The 17,524-nt window shown below is 47.7% G+C and overlaps 1 protein-coding gene and 1 long non-coding RNA gene across 3 annotated transcripts in view; one reads left to right on the forward strand and one right to left on the reverse strand.

The window, feature by feature from the left end:
• Window positions 1-5,747, reverse strand: part of LOC115087278 — a 185,286-nt gene extending 179,539 nt beyond the window's left edge. Inside the window, exon 1 of the long non-coding RNA XR_003855486.1 lies at window positions 5,535-5,747. This is a non-coding gene — a long non-coding RNA (uncharacterized LOC115087278). The remainder of the gene's footprint in view (window positions 1-5,534) is intronic.
• The window catches only part of LOC115087277 (clusterin-like), an 812,938-nt gene that overhangs the window by 571,854 nt on the left and 223,560 nt on the right, over window positions 1-17,524 (forward strand). The gene's annotated exons all lie outside the window — the stretch shown is intronic.

Consider the following 17,524-nt stretch of genomic DNA (forward strand, 5'->3'; position numbering starts at 1 on the left):
TCCATCCATATATTCCCCATGCATACTCATTCATGTCCAGTACCCAAATGTTGTTATTGAAATTTGTTATGGTTTCAAGGTGTTTGAGTGGATTCTTGGGTACCGTGGAAGATGACCACGCCCACGGGGAGGAGCCCCGTGGGGAGCCACAGTACTGGGCTAGACTCAGGATGCACAAACACAGAATTTTGTCTTTTATTATTACAGCTGATGTATACCACCAGAGGTGGCAGTAGTGAGGTGATCCAGAGGTAGCAGTCCAGGGACCCTCGGCAGAGGGAACCCGTCTCACCAAGATGGTATAGGGAGATCCAGGTGTGGGTTTCCCAGCACGGCAGAACTGTAGATGAGACAGACTGAGAATTAGATTACTCACTAGATGGTAGCTGTAAAGTTGACAATTCCACCAGGCAGAAGTAGATGGTTACAGACACCGAGGCAGGGAGAGCAGGCCCTCGAGGAGCGGATACCTAATCCCAGTAAGGCACCTGAAAGAAAGCAAAGGGCCCCCGAGGAGTGGGTACCCAGGTTAGAGAATACCCCGGGCAGAGAGAGCTTCCAGCAGCAACACGGAAGCAGCAAAGTAGCTTAGACCAGACAAATCCAATCCTTACTAACTCAATGAGCTAAAAAACAAACATAGGCTAAATACCCGGATGGCGTGATGTCACTTGAGGGGGACACCCCCGAGGTTCCCGCCATGACATGGATAAAGATGTGGGTGGCGTGCGCGTGCGCACCCTAGGAGGCCTTTAGGAGAAACATGGCGTGAGGCTTTGCCATAGCTGTTCCGGGGACGCCGGAGAACGCGGCATGCAGACGTGGCTAGCAGGGAGGACAGAGAAAAAGGTGAGGCACAAGGGTCAAAGCTGTCTGAGACCGATGGACGCAACAACATTCCCTTTCATATCCCAAGGTCCCAAGTCACCCTGCACCCAACGCATTTCTTCCGTGGAATTCTCCTAGTTGCATCAAAGTTGTAAAATGATCTCTTAGAATCCTGATGCTCTGGTAATCAGCGAAGTGAGTAAAGAACCAACTGCACAAACAAATCAATGAAAAATAACACATGCACATAGGAACTCCATGTAACTGTTCAGTGCATGATGGCCCTGTATCCAGCACATAAATACAGAGGTTTACCGCCTTCAATTTTGCTACATGCATATATTATGTTAATAAACAAAAAACTATTTATTCTGTATAGGAGAGGGATGTGAATCGGTACCTGACTCGTTTCCGGTATCGGGTTCGGGTAAAAACTGCGGGAAATCTTCGTTCCCGTGGTTCTTACCCGTTTTAATCGGCTGTGTCATACCGAAAAAACTCAAACACCCCGACCCTTTAAATTTAAGTCTTTCTAATCCCCCACCCTCCCAACCCCCCCCAAACTTTTTTAAAGTACCTGGTGGTCCAGCAAGGGTCTCGGGAGCAATCTCCCGCTCTCGGGCCGTTGGCTGCCAGTAAACAAAATGGTGCCGATGGCCCTTTGCCCTTAGCATGTGACAGGTTATCCATGCAATTGGCCGGCCCCTGTCACATGGTAGCAGTAATGGATGGCCATCTTTAAAAATGGCGCAGGCCATCCAGTGCTCCTACCATGCGACAGGGGCCGGCCAATGGCCCCGATAGCCCCTGTCACATGGTAAGGGCAAAGGGCCATCGGCGCCATTTTGATTGGTGGCAGCCGCTGGCCCAAGAGCGGGAGATCGCTCCTGGGACCCCCGCTGGACCACCAGGTAGTTTAAAAATTTGGGGGGGGGGGGGGTCGGGAGGGTGGGAGATTAGAAAGAATTAAATTTAAAGGGTCCGGGTGAGTTTGGGGGTTATTTTTAAGTGTCCTTTCTTCCCGCCCCCTCCCAAAACGATAAGAGAACCCCACGAAAAATTTTGTGGGGTTTTCCTATCGGGTTCGGGGACCCCCAATATCTGAAAATATCGTCCGATATTTTCAATCGTCAGATAAACGATTCACATCCCTAGTATAGGATATAGAACAAGATGGTGTTTAGTCAGATCACTAACACCCGTCATTGTTATCATAGTAAGTACCTGATGCTGCTCATTTATCCATAAGTTATTTTTTAATCACATCATAGCCATAAATTCCTTTTTCTCTCTTTGGTGGTAAACCATCGAGTATAACCTGTGTCAGATGGTGAAGAGAGGAGGGGGGAGGGGGAGGGAAATTCCCCGGGAGTTCAGTTAGGGGTCTGAACAGGATGGGTATAGCTATATCATTGATTGCAAGATCCAGAATGGAGGCAAAACTCAGATCTGGAGGATATGAGCATCTCACCAGTAAGGAATAGTTTTACCCCAAATACAAAGGTGTGTCCGAAGTGGGCTCCAAATCTTCCCTCTCAGCTTTTTGCTGGGTTTAGACCAGCTGGTCTTCTTCTCTGGCCTTCGCCTTCTTTTTGGCTAGGAGTTGTCTGACGCCTTTTGCCTAGGCTCAGTAATTCGGCGCCTGGGGTGTCATCAGTGGAAGGTACTGAAATGACTCAGACCTGTGATCCTGCAATTTTTTAAGTTAATTTTGACTGGTGTTTCTTTGCCAGCCCTTCTTGTAATGTCTGGTTCTCGGCCTCTGCTTTCTTCTCCCCACCTTCTTCCTGCCTTTCCAAGATGATCTTGGTTCCTTTCAGAGGTGACGCCACCTCCACAACCAGATTCCTGAGGTTGGAAGGGGGGGGGGGGGGCTGTGGTGTTATCCTTCCCAGGCGAACTCTGTGCAGTAGGCTGGATGTTACTGTAGAGGGAAGGGGAATCAACTGCCTCGGCCTGTATGCCAATCTTTGGAGAGTCGTTAGTTGGTGTGTCCTTGCGGGGCTTCTCTACCCTAGATGTTACACCACCTGAGTCCTGTACGTCCGGGCTCTTTGCCCAGGATCTTGGGTTCTCCTGCGAGGATTCTGCCGGGGTGGGGGAATGGTCTTCTTGGACCCCAGCATCAGCAACAGAGGAGTCAGCATGCCCCAATTTCCTTTTGCGTGATTGGGCATTCCTGGATGTCAAAGCCGGGGCTTGTGTTATGCATATGGTGGAGGAGCCGGAATCCTTTTTTCTGGATGAAACGCCGGTCTTTTGACTGTGCCTGGAGAGATCTGGGTCCTTCTGCTGAGGGGCTGAACTAAGTCGTGCGGCACTGCAGCCGCCCTGATGGTATTTTTTGGCCAAGGGGCACTACTCCCTTACAGGAATAACACCTCGCCTCCCCTGCTGCATAGTACACTTGGTATGCAAAATCATCATAGGGGATGATGAAAAACCCCTGAGCCTCCTCTTGCACTTCCTTCAACTTTAAAACAGCTTCCCTCCTATACAATTCAGCGTGCGGTCGGTATGTTCCATCGGGATTGCTGAGATTTGAGTCCTCGGCTCCCTGAGAGAGCTGAGGTGCGTCACCAGCGTGTTATCCGGAAGAAAAGGAGGAACATTAGAATAACTTTGGTTCCAGCTCCGCCTAGGGACTCCAAAGGGTGGAAAACCCCTTTTACCACCAGCCACTCTATAAGCACCTTGTGTGTAGTGGCAAGATTTGGCAAAAAGATGACAGCCTTGCCATACATTTTTCCACAGGAAATGTTTCTAGAGCCTATCAACTCTGCCATCGCAGACACGTATTCCTGGAGCTTCTCTCCTATGAGTATTGGGCACTTAAACCCACACTTACGGCCTATGCTGGCTCTGGGTGATGGGGCAGTCCTCGTAGGGGGAAGGTTAGCAGTCAAGTTAGACTTATCTCCTGCCACTACCGCCACACAGAATGGCTTAGCGGGCGGGGTGTGGTGTTTTACTGGGGTTGCCCCCCAGAACTGTCATTGGTTTTTGGGGTTACTCCCTCGAGGGAGGGGACTCCCCCCCCCCCCCCCTGATATGATGAGTAGAGTAACAGCAACGGGGGTAGCAGGGTCCAAGGGTTGCACCTGTTCTTCGAGGGAAGGATAGTCTCTGCAGATAGGAAGGGATTTCCTTCCTAGCTAGGTGGGCTTTGGTGGGCAAGGGAAAAACTGGATTGAGATGACCTGGTGTATGATATGACCAGCTTGGTGGCAGGCACCTTGGTCACCAGGTCTGCCATCGTGGTTGTTGTATTTGAAAAAAGCTCAGATGGTTGAGGGACTGCGGGTTGCACCAAAACCATGGCCAGCTTGGTGGCAGGGGTAGTTGTTATATTGCCCAATCCCACAGCTGGTTGAAAAAAGGTTCCCTGTGGTGGAATGCTCTGGAGCAGAGGGACATATCTGGGCTGCTATCTGACACGGTTGGTACTAAGTCCTTTTCCCCTGCTTTGCTTCTGGGAGCATTTCTTGGCATGTTGTCTGCCAAGTGGGTTTGAAAAAAAAAATCTAAGTAAATTAGGAGTCCAGAAAAAAAAATGGAATGGGAGCATAAGGGAGGGTATGTGAGAAGGGGAAAAAACGAAACAAAAACTGAAATATGGCTTTTAAAAGCAGCCAAGGGGGGGGGGGGGGGGGGAAGTAGGCAAAAGGAGGACCTTTTGCCTTGTGTTGTCCTCATACAGACTCAGTCTCCTGGACAAGGCTTGCTTTGCTTTTGCAAGCTTTATTTAGAATCTTAAGGGAAAAGGTTTCAAACAAACTCAAGAAAACAGTTTTCTTCAGCTTAAAGAGAGTGGGGGAGGGGAAATCACACACACACACATACACGCACTCACAAGCTCAGGGAAGGGGTTGCACTCTAAGGGGCCGATGCAATACAGTGCGCTCAGCTGAGTGCACTGTATAACCCGCAATAGGATGTGGGATAAATAGGAGCTAATCCACCCCCTAATGCAATAGGGGGATTAGTGCCTATTTAATGCGCGTCCAAAGCGGAGTGAATGAAATAGCGCTCATCACATGCAAATGCATGTGATGAGCGCTATTACTCATTCACTCTAAATGCAAAAAAATAAATGTGCGTCTCAGATGCACATTTATCACTCAATTATTAACGCCTGCCTGGAGCATTAATAGCTGAGCGCATTGAAAAAAAAGTACAGATAAGCTGAAAAAACTGCTTTTCTGTACTTCTTTAAAAGTAAAAAAAAAGAAAAAAAGAACCTCAGCCAGCCCCATTGAAGACCGACGCCTATATGCTCGGCCACTGTTTTCATAACTGGCTGACTGCAGTTATGAAAACCGATGCCGAGTTTATCGTCATCAGTGTTCATAACCGGCAGACTGCCGATAACCGCGGGGTCGCGATAGCAAGGAGGCACTAAGGTCGCGCAAGCGACCCTTGCGCCTCCTTGCTAGCGCAACTCCCTAGTTTGTTTATTGCATGGCACCCGCAAGGGTGCCATGCAATAAAGCAGGTACTAAGGGAACACAAGCGGGGGAGGGGAAGGGATTAGTACACAACAAATAAGGGTAAAAAGCTGAGGAATAAACAAACTTAACTAGGATGGGGGTTCTTGCTCCTAGAGCAAGCCATTAGCTTTTGCTGAGGGATGCCCAGGTTTGAGCCCTGCCTGCAGCCTGTACTGTTCTAGAAGGTAGAAAGAAAAAAAAAGGCCAAACTCTTACCTTCTAGTGTTTCAGGAGAAAAAAAAGCTTCCTGAGGAGAACAGCAGCAGAAGCAGAGAGGGGCAAGGAAGGAAGGAAAGAAAGGGAGGTTTGGTGGCTGGAAAGGCTGGGCTGCTCTGCCAGACAAGGGAGGCCAGCAAACTCTCTCTCGCAAGTCCTGGGCCACTGCACAGCTTTAGCTACCTGTGGCTTTGCAGAGTCCCACAGCAATGATTCTCTGGATCCTTCCTCCTCTTTCATTGTGTGCTGTGATTGGATGGCATAGGGTGAAAACCCAGGGAATAGTGCTGCCCTCAGTTCCCACTAGCTACACCAATCACTGTGGCAATGGACCTCTTGGTCCCACCTTCTCCCTCACAACTCACATGCTGGGCTAGGAAACAAGAGAGGGGCTGCAGTGAACCTGCCAAGACAGATACAAGAACAGAAGAAAAGGTGGAATAACACAGTCAGATGAAAATACAGGGCAGGAAGAGGAGAGAGACACACAGACAAAAAAGGAGGAAAGGGGAGATAGACACATGGGGGCCAATGCAATAAATATGCGCAGAAAGTGGACATAAACAGTCAGCGCCCACATTCTTAAATTGTCCCCAGGGGGGCGCCATGCAATATTTAAATTATGTATTTATTTATTTATTTATTTATTTAGTGTTTTTATTATACCGGCATTCATGACAGGAATCACATCATGCCGGTTTACATTTAACAGGGCGTGATATATACAGCAAACTAAAATTATAACAAGTGCATGGTTAGAAAATTGCAGTTACATTAAAACAGGGAGGTGCACAACTGGGAGATGAAGGGAGAGAAGAAGAAAGGAGATTAGCTGAGAGCAAATTATATACAATGATGCATAAATTAATTACAGAATTACAATGATGCATAAATTAATTACAGAGAAGTAGTTTTGCTGTAGTGAAAGAGATTGTTAATAGAGAGTTTGTAATGTCTGGTAATAAATGGCTGGAAGGTAAGGATCAGTTGAGGACTGGATAGGCTTTTTTAAAAAGCCATGTTTTCAGCCTTTTCCTGAATGTCGGTAGGCATGGTTCCTGTCGCAGTTCAGATGGGATAGAGTTCCATAGTGGTAGTCCTGCTGTTGAGAATGCTCTGTGTTTGAGGGTTTTGTGTTGAAAGGTTTTGGCGTGAGGAACATGAAGTGATTCTTTATAAGACTCTCTGATGGGTCTGGAGGAGGTATGCTTTTTGAGAGGAATTTGTAAGTTTAGCGGGGCGTGGTGATGTATGACTTTGTAAATGGTGGTAATGGCCTTGTACATGATTCTGTAGTGAATTGGTAGCCAATGAAGTTCTTTGAGAATTGGAGAGATGTGGTCAATTCTCCTAGAGTTGGTCAGAATTCTGGCTGCTGTGTTCTGAACCATCTGTAGCAGTTTGGTATGGGATGCAGGGAGACCTAATAAAATAGAATTACAATAATCTATCTTAGAGAAGATTATTGCTTGTAAAATTGTTCTGAAGTCCTGGGAGTGGAAGAGAGGCTTTATTCTTTTAAGGACATGTAATTTGTGGAAACAATCTTTGGTAGTTTAGTTGATGAATGATTTTAAATTAAGACGATTGTCTAGGATAGCTCCTAGGTCTCTTACGTGGGAGGTTTGAAGGTTGGCTGGTGGGTTTGAAGTGATGATGTTGTTTTCCGGTGATATAAGCAGGAATTTGGTTTTTGAAGCATTGAGGATTAGGTTTAGACTGGTAAGGAGGTGATTGATCTCTAGTAGGCAGCTTTCCCAGAAATCTAATGTTTTATTAATGGATTCTTTTACAGGGATCACGATCTGTACATTGTCTGCGAATAGGAAATGTTTCAGGTTAAGTTTAGTTAGCATTTGGCATAGTGGGAGAAGGTAAACATTAAAGAGGGTGGGTGAGAGGGAGGAGCCCTGTGGAACTCCAAGTGAGGATGGATAGCAGCGGGATTCTTTGTTATGGATTTTGACCTTGAATCCTCTGTTCTCCAGGAAGGTTTTAAACCAGGTCAGTACTGTGCCTGTGACGCCAGTGTTTGCCAGCTGATTTAGGAGGATGTGGTGGTTGACTGTATCGAATGCAGCCGAAAGGTCGAGCAGGATTAATAAGTAAGCATGACCTTTATCAATGCCGGTGAGGAGGGAGTCTGTAAGTGAAAGGAGTAATGTTTCGGTGCTTAATGCTTTGCGAAATCCATATTGATTAGGGAACAGAATTTGATTATCCTCAATGTAATTCGATAATTGTGAGTTTACTAATTTTTCCATAACTTTCGCTATGAACGGGAGGTTGGAGATGGGACGGAAATTGTTGGGATCACTGGTGTTCAGGTTCATTTTTTTAGGAGAGGTTTGATTGAGGCCGTTTTAAGATCATCAGGGATAGGGAACAATTTATGATGTCGGCCAGTGCTTTAGAGATTGTATCCGGGATTAGTAGAAGCAGTTTAGATGGTAATTGATCAAAAGGGTGTGAGGATGGTTTCAATTTTTTCAGAACAGATTGTATCTCTGAAATGGTGATGGGCTCAAAGTCATTGAAAGAGATGTCTTTGTTTGGGTGGAGATAAGTACTAGACGATGAATATGTATTTGGTGTCAGTTGTTTCAGCAGGTTGGTAATTTTTTTGCTGAAGTAGAGAGCCAACTTGTCTGCTTTTGACTGGGGTCGCATTAGCAAGGAAGCGCAAGGGGTGCTTGCACGTCCCTAGCGCCTCCTTGCTAACAAGAACCCGATCGGCATCGGCCGTCTGCCGATTAGGAAAATCGACGCCGAAATTATCAGCGTCAATTTTCCTAAATGACGCATAGCCGCACAGCCAGGGGGTTCAGGAAATGGATGCTTGTCAGTTGAGCATCTGTTTCCTGCACCTGACTGCCTGTGTTTTGGTTTTTTTACTTTATTTAGTTTTGTTTTTCCTCCTACTTAATATCAATTATGTGCATCACAAGGGGCTGCTATGTAAATGGACACACTAATCCTGGACATCAATGAAAAGCACAGGACTTGGGTGTCCGTTATATGCGTTGCAATGGGCTAGTGGACGTGCGAGTCCTGGGTGTTTATTATGTGCATCGCACAGGCCTATATGGAATGGATGCACAAATTCTTGAGTCCAATGTATGGAGTTTCTGGTGCTCCTGTGTGGCTTCATATGCATCCCACTCCCCACGTCAGGTACTCAAGTGAGAGTGGCCTGTGAGAAGCTGAGGGGAGGGATGCCAATGCTGGGAGCTTGTGAGAGGGTGAGGGGACACACCCCAGCGCTAGGAGCTTGTGAGAAGGATGCCCACACCAGAGGCATGCGAGGATGTGGACATAAGGGTCACAGAAAATTTGCTCTGCACAACAAACTCTACAAAAGAAACTCAATAAATTTTTATAGATCAAAATATAACTCAAGGAAGAAAGCAAAACAAATCGATCTCTGATTCCAATTCCTGAATGAAAACAAAAAGCAATGGATTTAGCTTTTCACACAATAAACAGTTTGCTTATTCTAGACAGGAAGTATATCTGGGCAAGAGGAGAGGGGTTATTGGTATCAGTAATTTTTTGCCAAACCTTGGAGCCTCGCACTGTTGTGTTCACCTTTGCTGCTGGTTGTATAGGTGGATCAGGCAGCAAGTCATCAGCAACCTCTTCTTCCATCCCAAAGTGCAACACAATATTATGTTGCATGCAGCAGGCCATTTCAGTACATACCACCTTCTCTGGACTGTACTGCAGAGTACCACCACACCAGTCCAAGCTCCTAAAACAGCTTTTCAACACACCAAATGTCTGCTCGATGACAGACCTCATGCTGGTATGTGTCTTGTTGTAGCATATTTAGATTGTAGTACAAGGGGCCAGGAGTGGGATAAGCAACCATGGCTTACAGCTATAGCCTGTATCATCTATAAATCGGGATACCAAAATTACATCAAAAAATGGCACACCACCACTAAACACATTCAATACTCCCAATGGCATTGTTGTGTCCGTCGGTGCCCGATACCCTCTCTCCGCCCTCCTCACCTCGTTGGTGCCTCCCTCTTGATCCGCTGGAAGATTGGCTGCCACGGCGTCCTGCCGAGGTCCTCCAGCATCCCTGGATCGGCTCCACGCTGCAAACCTCCATGTTCCTGAGAGGCCTAGGGGCACGCGCGCGGTGCAGCCCCGACAGAAGTACCGGCAATGGCGTGAACCTCGGGGGCGTTCCCCGAAGATCACGTCACCCACGAAGGATATTTAAGGTCTCAGTATTTGTTAACACATCGAGTTAGCAAGGACAAGGATACTATGTTTCCGGACTTGTTGCTGAATTCCCTTCTGCCTGGAAGTCTTCACTGCCTAACTACTTCAGTGAGTTACCATCACTCTCTCAGAGCCTACACCTTCCAGCTCCTGGGCTTCTGTGAGACAGTGTGTGAGTGTTACCATCTGGTTCGGTATATGAGCTTTGCATACACTGCCTACACACTATATTTCAGTTTCTCTCCTGCTCAGCCTCCAGTGATCGCTGTTTCAGTATCTGAGGGACTGCAGCCCAGCTGGGCATTCCAGCTCACTACAGCCACCCTCTGGTGGTTCAATATACTGTTTAATAAAAGAACTAGTGTGTGTCTGTCTCCAAACTCTGAGCCTGACCGGTGGTCCCTCTCGGGATCTTCCCCCGGGGGCATGGTCATCTGCCACCGGCCCAAGGATCCACCCACAACTACCTCAAACAATAATAGGCATAAACAGAGCAGGCATATTATTACCCCACCCCCACCAAAGAAAGAGGTCGTAACCTAACATTTTAGCAAATGTTTCCAGTTACTGATTGCGCTGTAGGCAAATAAATACTTTACTAAAGAAATAATTTCATAAATAAACCATTCACGTTGACATACATCATTTGTAAGGTGAGACAAGGGTCTTGTACTGAACTCTACATCCTCCCACCCCACGTGACTATATATTACTCCTCCCCTATCCACATTACTGACTCATAGCAACTGTTACTTACTGAGGAGCAAGCCTTCACTGTATTTTCCCTCTGCTAAATTTCTCCCAACATGGACTGGGCAAGGATGAAGGAATTATAGCAGCTCCCAGGAAATCTTGACATGAACGTTAGAATTTTAAGTTGTCTATCACACACAACCTGCACATTCATGGAATAGAAATTAGAAGTGCTTTTGATTGCGGAATGCAATCTTCTGTTTTGACTTTGGGGTGAGTGCAATATGGGTGCAGTCTATTGTACCCACCATATTAGGCATCCCAGCAATGTCATAGAACCTATGCCTGAATTCCTGAATTTGCACTGGGTCTTCAGGATATTTGATATAGTCCTTCATGCACTTCATCATTGTCCATAAATCTTGACTGAAGTGCTTTGAGAATAAGGACTGTTCTATCCCACCATCGATGCCAACCATATTCTGGAAACTTCCAGTGGCAAAAAAATGCAAATTACCAAGCAATTTCAATGTCATTACACAGGTCAATATCATTATGCAGGTCTTCTTAAAGGTTCAAAATTGCCTAAGAGATGAGACGGTATCTTCGCACCACGTCTGTCTCAAGCAATCCAAAGAGAGCAGTCTGTGGCTGAATGTCGCTGCCTGCAGGGTCTATGGATTATGGCTCTTGGCTGTACCTGTGCTGCATGGTCCTCTTGACTTCTATCGTCATTGTTCTCAGGATTGTTAGCTTCACCTGTCGCCCTCCATTGTCTGGCAGTCCTTTTTCTGGCCTGCACATGCAAGAGAAAGCTCAGTAGAACAAAGAAGTGTAGATAATCCATGGTTAAAATGACAGGGAAGCCTTCACCTACCTTTAGCTACCTCTAACACTAGTAAGTTAACTCCAGTGACAGAGCTTGCTCTAAATTTCAAACATAAAAAATGCGTTATGGATGTGCAAGATTTGGACGCACGGTCCTGCATCATGGGATAGTAGTTAATCGAGTCATTTAAGTGGAATTTAAATGCAATTAGCGCTATTTGATGCACACTTGTTAGCATGCGCGTTATAGATGCGTTAATACTGTATTGCATTGGATGCTTATTTAGCACGTCCAAAAGACGTGTCCAACCATGCGTAAATCTATGCGTTTGGGCGCATTTTATTGCATCGGCCTAACTGTCTGGTATGCTTTATTAGTTGTGTGGTCTATGTCTCATTGAGTGTTGTGCTTTGTAAGCCTGTGCCTATATCAGTGTCAGGGGTGGTATATGTTTTTGTGGTTTGCTCAAAGTCAGGCCCATGCTGAAACCTGAGCATTCAAAGTGTGTGCAGCAAATCAGTGCAGACTTGCCTTATATACAAGCAATTTTCTGGTTTCAATCATAGTGTAATAAGCAAATGGTATGGGAAGGCTTAGGCCAAGGGTGGCCAACCTGTGGCTCAGGAGCCAGATGTGGCTATTTCATGTGTAAAACATGGCACTTGCCTCCTTGCCACATGGCAACTAAATAGCACTGAAGAGGACAGGAGAGGAGGGGCTGGAACAGGAAGCACACACAATAGAACAGAACAGAGCCATTCTGCTGCAGCTCCCCTCATGACCTCACAGTGCTACTGGTTGCTGCAGAGACAGAAGGAGGGGCTGGAGCAGGGATCAGAGGGTTTTTTCTCTCATCCCAGATCTACTCCCCTCCCTCCTCTGGGCCCCCCCTCCCCCCCCCTCCCCCCCCCCCAATCTGCAGTCACTAACAGTGGAGGACATGAGGGGAAGGAAGGGGTTAGGACAGGACAGCAAAGAAGAGCCAGTCAGTTCCCTGCTCCAGCCCTCACCATCCTTTCCAATCCCCACGCCACCTGCTACCCGGAGTAGAGAGCATTTATCTGGTCTATTTTCTGGCGAGGAGAGGCTGGTGTGAACACAGCACCAGTCTTCACAACTCATTGTGTTCCCAAGACTTGGGATTCAGCTGACAGCAGAGGGAAGGAGGGAGTTACTCAGAGCTCTGGTCAGGCCAAAATAATTTGTGGCAAAAGAAAGGGGGTGAATGCTGAAAGGGGATGAGGAAATAAGGGGCTTAATGTAGTTGATGAATATTTATGGAAGCAGTGCATGAAGTGAATGTTGTGGAGGTGAGGGTTGTGAATACTTGAAGGAGTTCATATGCAAGAGAGGGTGAATACTTCTGGGGACTGTTAGGATCCACGGCCATGGCCGCCCATGTCCGGGTCCCCTTACCTCCACTAGGAAGCTCCCAGGCCCGGCTCTCCCCCGTCGCCGGCCACCGCTGACCGCTGCCAATGTGGCCTGCCCTTGCGGCGCTGCATGCCGCCTTCCTGGCCTCTGCACTTGCTCCCCTAGGTGCATGCGCCGTCGCGCTCAATTTAAAGGGTCCATAGCAGAAAAGTTCCCCACAGCCCGTGAAGATGACGCCAGCCAGGCCGGGTATATATACCCAGCCCTGACTCCAGCACTTTGCCTCAACAACAGGTCCTGCTCAGATATTGAGTGCATAGCCTGCGTTGTTCCTGATCCTACGTTACAGCCTGGCCTTCCTGATCCTGCATTCCGGTCCTGTCTCTTGTTCCTATGCTCCTGTCTCTGTTCCTGTTCCTGCCCTCGGAATGACTCCCCGGTTTTAGACTTCTGCTTGGTACTTCATCTATGCTTGACCTCCGCCTGCACTGACCTCCAGCTCGCCTATTCGTCCTGCCTGCCTGCTGCCTGTCTTGACCTCTGGCCTGTTCCTGGTTTCGTCTGCCACCTGCCTCAAACTTGCCTGCCCAACGCCGTGCTGCCTTCTCCTTGGACTCTTCCATGTGAGAGACCGGCACCTAAGTCCTGCTGGCCCCGGCACCTAAGGGCTCAACCTGCAGGGAATGTAGGCTGGTAAAGGTGAAGCTCCAGTTGGGTCTTCTCTGCATGCATCGCTTCCCGATGACGAGGACCACTAGGGGCCTCCCCTTGGAGGCAGTATCAACCTCGTCTCGGCTCAAGGGTCCATATATGCAACAGGGACAGTGTCGTGAAAAGAGATTAATGCTCCAAGAGTTGGGAAAACACCAGAAGGAGAAGTTTTTGCTGTGGGGAAGATGGGGGAGGGGGGGTGGATATTGTTTCCCTCCCCATCTCTCTGAAGTCAGTAATGTAAATTGGACTGTGAAACACTTTATTCTTCTCCAAGTTCCATGCTGCCACATGTTTGGCAATAGGTGGGATAGGAGCAGGACTTGGGTGAGAAAAATAGAAGGAGGGAAAGAGGGCTGGGGGGTGTGGAGCGGCATGAGAGAACCCAGGATGGGGATAGAAGGGGTTCAAAACAATAGGGAAGAGTGTGAGAAAGTCAGCGAGGAGGGTGTGTGTGTGTGTGTACATGAAAGCGGTGGTGATTGGGGGGAGGCTGAAAAAATGTAAATGGTGATGAAAGGGGGTGTGTGAGAACCAGTGGGAGTTAAAAGGCAATAAGGATGAGGATGGGAGACAGTCTTAGGTAGTAAAGGTGGGAGAGAGAGTTAGAGAAGGTAAAGGAGGAAAGGTAAGGTTACAGAGTTAGGGGTGAGAGAGCCAGAGATATTGATTGGAGGGGAAAGGATTTGAAAGAGACAAATAGTGGGGGGGGGGAGGGGGCACGAAGCCATGCAAGAGGGAGTGAATGCATCTGGGGAGAGTGATTTGAGAATGGGTGAAAGGGGAGTGGGTGTGTGAGAGCCAGAAGGGGTAATGGTGGAGGATATATGCAAGAGAATTAAAGAGGGCACTGGAAGAGAGGGATCAGAGGGCATGAGAGAGAGAGAGAGAGCAAGAGGAGAGGAGAGAGGGACTGGGGCAGTGTAAATACTGGTGGTGAGCAAAGGATGATGAGGGGGAAGCAGAGTAGCATTAGTGGTGAGAAGGGAAATGTTAATTTTGCAGCCACAGAGCCCCTGGCATTGTTCTTAAAGGATTTAAGAGGTGTTTGATGGATACTTAGGTGTTGCAGTGATGGCCACTCCCACAGGGAGGAGCCCCGTGGGGAACTGCAGTACCAGGCTAGATTCAGATGCACAAACACAGAGATAATTTTATTATACAGCTTGTAGAGTTCACCAGAGGTGGCAGTAGTGAGTAGATTCCTCAGCAGCAGTCTTGGGTCCTCAGCTGAAGAGAGCCGTCCCACAATGGTGGTGTAGGGAGCTCCGATGCAGGTTTCTAATGAGGAGATGTAGGTAAGACAGACTGGTAGATGTTAGACTACTCCCACTCTTGTAGCTGTAATGATAGAATTCCCAGCAGATAGAAGTAATGGTAGCAGGCATCAAGGTAGACAATTCAGGCCCTCGAGGAGCGAGTACCTGGATACTGGATAGGCACCTGGAAAGAAGCATAGGGCCCCCGAGGAGTGGGTACCCAAGTTAGTAGAAACCCGGAGTGTAGAGAGAGCTTCCAGCAGCAGCAAGAAGCGGAAAAGCAGCTTAGACCAGACGAGTCCGATCCTTGCTAACTCAAAGTCAGTCAGCAAATGGGCAGGCTAAATACCCGGATGGTGTGACATCACAAGAGGGGGATGCCCCCAAGGTTCGCGCCAATGCTGGAATAAAGACATGGGTAGCTTGCGCACCCTAGGAGGCCCTCAGGTGAATCATGGCGGAATGCCTTGCCATAGCCGTTCTTGGGACGCCGGGGAGTGCGGCAAGCAGATGCGGCGGTCGCCATTTTCCCAAGGCTGGTGGAGAAAGCGAATATTAAGGTGAGGCATGTGGGACAAAGCCGTCTGAGTCCGACAGACGCAACATTACCCCCATTCAAAGGACCTCCTCCAGACCTCCTACCTGGTCTTGGTTTCCGAGGATGCGATCGATGATACTGATGCAGCATTTCTTTGTCCATGATATTAGCTATAGGCTCCCACGAGTTATTTTCTGGTCCATAGCCCTCCCATGACAGGAGGTATTCCCAAACTCTGCCTCTCTTCCTGACATCAAGTATTGCATCAACTTTGTACTCGATGTCCTCTTCTGCGTCAACAGGGGGGGATCTGGTGTCTTGGTGCTGAATTTGTTGAGAATGAGCGGTTTCAATAGAGAGACATGAAATGCATTATGGATCTTCATAGCTGGGGGAAGTCTGAGACTGTAGGAGAGGCTGCCCAGCCGTCGGAGGATGGGAAAAGGTCCAACATAGCGTGGAGCGAAGCGAGCTGATGGTAGCTTGAGTCTAAGGTGATTTGTAGACAGCCAGACTTTATCACCAGGCTTGAAGTCAGGAGCCTTGCAGTGATGAGCATCATAGCCCCTTTTAGCTTGGATTCCAGCTTTAATGAGCATCTCTTTGGTCTCCTTCCAAAGTTGTTGAATCTCATCGGCAGAAGCTTGAGCTGCCGGGGATGACAGTGACAGCGGAAGTGGCAAAGGTGGCGAAGGAAGTCATCCATATACCACTTCGAACGGTGTTGATCCAGTAGATGTTGCTGGATGTGAGTTGATGGAAAACTCGGCTCATGGTAACAGTTCAGCCCAGTCATTCTGACGTGAACCAACGTAGGCACTGAGGAACTGCTTGAGGGTATGGTTCATCCTCTCAGTTTGACCATTTGATTGAGGATGGTATGATGAAGTGAAGTTGAGAGTGATATCAAACTTCTTGCACAAAGCCTTCCAGAATTTGGCTGTGAATTGTACACCTCTATCTGAGACGATGTGTTTAGGCATGCTGTGGAGAAGGAAAATGTGACTGATGAAAAGCTTTGCAAGTTCACTAGCAGTTGGTAAGCCAGAAAGAGCCACAAAGTGAGCCATCTTTGAGAAATGATCCACTGTTACCCAGATGGTATTGTTGCCTCCAGAGAGTGGTAAGTCCACCACAAAGTCCGTGGCGATGTGAGTCCAGGGCTCGTCTGGTACTGGCAATGGTTGAAGCTGGCCCCAAGGATGTCCGGGCAGAGGTTTCTGTCTGGCACAGTTGGTACAGGCTGCTACGTAAGCAAATGTGTCCTCTTTCATAGATGGCCACCAGTAGTATTTTTGTAGCTTCGCCAGAGTTCTTCGTTGACTTGGATGTCCAGTCAATTTAGAGTTGTGAGCCCATGCTAATAGTTTCTTCCGGAGGTTGTTAAGCACAATCGTTTTGCCCGAAGGTACTGGGTGAGAAGCAGAAAGAATGACTCTCTCTGGGTCAATGATGTGTTGTGGAGCATCAGGTACATCTTCAGATATGAAGGAGCGAGATAGGGCATCCACTCTGATATTTTTATCTCCAGGTCAGTATTTCAAGACGAAATCAAACCTGTTAAAGAACAGGGACCATTTTGCCTGTCTATGGTTGAGGCACTGGGCATGGCGAAGGTATTCTAGGTTTTTGTGATCTGTAAAAACCATGATTTGATGTTGAGCGCTTCAAGCCAGGGACGCCACTTCTCGAACGCCATCTTTATCGCCAGTAGTTCTTTATCTCCAATGCCGTAATTCCTTTCTGCCGGCGTGAAGCGTCTGAAGAAAAAGGAACATGGACGCAGGATCTTGGAGTCACTGGTCTGACTTAGCACAGCCCCTACGCCAACATCTGAGGTGCGGGATCCGGATGATGGAGACATGGCTTACTAGAGAAAGCGTCCTTCAGCTTTTGAAATGCGGTGATAGCCTCTATAGACCAATTGGCAACATTGGCACCTTTCTTTGTCAATACTGTTAATGCCACAGTTAGTAAGGAGTAATTCTTAATGAAGGTTCTGTAATAATTAGTAAATCCCAGAAATCTTCTAAGAGCTTTTAGACCAGTGGGTTGAGTCCATTTCTGAATGCTCTCAAGCTTTTGAGGATCCATCTGGAACCCTTTGTTAGACACTATGTACCCTAAGAAAGGTACAGATTCCTTGCGGAATTCGCATTTGAACAGCTTTGCGTATAGACGGTTCTCCTGCAGTCTCTCTAAAACTCTCTTGACATCTTCCTTGTGGGTATTCAGGTCTTGAGAGAATATCAAGATGTCATCTAGGTATGCAATGACACATTGGTAGAGTAGGTCCCGCAGGATGTCGTTCATCATATTTTTGAAGACAGCCAGGACATTGCACAAGCCG

This window comes from Rhinatrema bivittatum, chromosome 3, assembly GCF_901001135.1.
Source record: "Rhinatrema bivittatum chromosome 3, aRhiBiv1.1, whole genome shotgun sequence".
NCBI lineage: Eukaryota > Metazoa > Chordata > Amphibia > Gymnophiona > Rhinatrematidae > Rhinatrema > Rhinatrema bivittatum.